Below are 2,513 nucleotides of genomic sequence, written 5' to 3'. Positions count from 1 at the left end.
GGGCAGGGGTCCGAGGGGCAGCGCTGTCTAGGGAGAGCTGGGGTCCCGAGTCCTTAGGTTTATGTAGGAGTTGGGAGGGGGCTGAGAAGCCGAGGAAGGAGGCAGCCCCAAACAGATGCTGCCCCTCATCAGCCTGGAAAGAGGAAGGGGGCGGGGAGGAGGGGTCGGGGGGAAGGAATCCAGAAGGGGGGGAAACAGTGAAGGGGGAGGGAGGGAGTGCTAGGAGGAGGGATCCGGGAAAGGGAGGCCCGAGGGCTATGGAAAGAGAGGTTGGGGCAGGGATCAGCGAAGCTGGGGAGTGGGCGAGGACCGGGAAGGGGCAGGGTAAGAGCAGGACGCGGCCCCTCCCCCACCTCCCAAAAAAACAAAGGCTCGCTCGCACCCTCTCCCTTCCGCAAACCTCCCCCGACCGAAAGGAAACGAACTGCCCAAAGCAGTTCCCCTGCTTCTCTTTCGTCGCTTGGCTCCCTGGTTCATCCCCTCGCCCCGCACTCACCAGTCCAGGGCACCCAGGTAGCCGCCGACTTCCCTCGACCGCGTTCTCCCCCTTCGGCCCCAGGTCTCTCCATGGGCAGCCGCTCATGCGCACTGACCAGCCGTCGCCATATCGGTGCGGGGCGGAAGTGTCTTTCCCAGATCCGCCTATTTCCCCAGGAGCAGCGGGGGGGGGGCATCGCCCACTTCCGGTTACCGCCATCTTGGTGAGGGGCGCGCTTCTTCAAAGGAGAGGCGCAGAAGCGATGTTGAACTGGCGAGACGCCGCTCGAATGGGGACGGGCTTGCTGCCATCTGGCATCGAGGGGATGCTACTGGCTCATAGTGTCATCTTGATTCCGGACAGCTGACAGCTCTCGCCGTCCACTATGGGTCGAAGGCTTGATGGAGACCATCTTAAGTCTGGGAGGGATGCTCGGCTTGGCCGCCATCTTTGACAAGGGCTGCTCTGGGCGCCATCTTGGGTCTGGGCAGTCTTTGAGAAGAATTTCCGGGAACCTGGCCGACCACTCGCGCATCACCTGTCAGGTGCCGGCTTTTCAGGCGCGGCCCAGACGCAGCGATCTCAGTTTATGGGGGGATTTGGATCTCCGATCCCTGAGTCTCCTGAAAACCCATACCAGGTCCCCCACGACCACACCCATCCATGCCAGTGGACTCCAAGGCCGTAGCCCCAAGGGGCCTAGTTGATGCTGGTCACCCTCAGCATCAAAAAGGCTTTAATCGGTCACCATCCTACCCTAGTGATTTTTTTATTTTAAAAGTACAGCTGACCAGTGGTTCCATTACTATAGGGAGGAGCTCCCGGTGAAGAAACTCCTTCCAACCTAAGCCAATACCTGCACTTCGACTTAGTCTTAGAGAGTTGCCTGGGGCCTAGAAAGCTCAAGTGACTCAGATCACGGTGACCCAACAGGCTAAGAAAGCCTTGAACCCAAGTATTCTGATTCCTAGGCTGGCTCTGTAGTCACTGCCACATTGCATTTCCCATAGCCCCTTCTACCACCATCTCTTAAAGGTGTTCTAGTGTGTGGGCCTGGAATCAGGAAGACACCTTGAGGTTCAAATCCGGTCTCAGACACTTACTAGCTTTGTGACCCTGGGCAAGTCACTTAACCCTGTTTGCTTCAGTTTCCTCATCCATAAAGATGAGCAAGAAATGGTGAATTTCTCTAGTATCGTTTGCCAAGAAAACTTCTAAACGTGGTCATGAAAAGTAGGACAGGACTGAAGAACAACAACAGTACATGGTGCAGTATGGTGGGCTCTAGGAAGAAGCTTACCCAGTAATTTGGATTGAATTCCCATACTTTTTAAAATTTTTTAAATTAAAACCATCTCAATGTCTGTTCACCAAACCTATCTACCAAATACTCCTACCAGCATAAATCATAACAGTAAAAATCTGGTGACTACCCTAATGCCCCATCATTGGGAATTGTGGTGTGTGAAAGCAATAGAATATCTGCATTGAAAGAAATGATAAATGTGGTATAGGAAGAAATAGAGGAAGATTTCTATGAAAGAGAACTGGTTTCGGTGTCAGAGGACTTGGGTTGGATCCTGGCTCAGTTACTTATTTGTGTGACTTTGGGCAAGGTGCTAAACTTTTCTGGGCATAAAGTTTATTTGTAAAACAAAGTTAGTCAAAATGATATATGAGCACCCCTTTACCTCTAAATCCATGAACCTAAGAGATATTGGGTGAAAAAAAGGGAGCAAAAGAACAAAATGAATATTGACTACAACTATGTAAATAATAGGAACAAAATTGAGATATTTTGAGAACAAATTTGAGAAAAAAATATTGTTCTAATGTGGACAGAGCAATTATTTGTTACTATTTTGTTAAAGTTAGTTATACATTCTTTTCCCAGCAAACTAAATGGGAAATTTACAATCTTCTGTACAATTATTTACATTACTTTTTTTAAATTTTGTATTTGAACATTTGTGTTTATTGCTGAATGTTACCTCTTACCCAAGGTCCTTAAAACAGGAATCATTCCAGTCCCACA

General features: G+C 49.9%; 1 protein-coding gene across 1 annotated transcript in view; it reads right to left on the bottom strand.

The window, feature by feature from the left end:
* USF1 (upstream transcription factor 1) overlaps positions 1-607 on the bottom strand; it is a 6,134-nt gene extending 5,527 nt beyond the window's left edge. The window contains exon 1 of the mRNA XM_027854873.1: positions 497-607. The gene's annotated coding sequence lies outside the window, so the exon portion shown is untranslated. The remainder of the gene's footprint in view (positions 1-496) is intronic.
* Positions 608-2,513: the final 1,906 nt, after the last annotated feature.

Source organism: Vombatus ursinus, unplaced genomic scaffold, assembly GCF_900497805.2.
Source record: "Vombatus ursinus unplaced genomic scaffold, bare-nosed wombat genome assembly UNPS02010639.1, whole genome shotgun sequence".
Classification (NCBI taxonomy): Eukaryota; Metazoa; Chordata; class Mammalia; order Diprotodontia; family Vombatidae; genus Vombatus; species Vombatus ursinus.
Note: the sequence above shows the minus strand (reverse complement) of the source record. Positions and strands in the feature narration are given on the sequence as shown.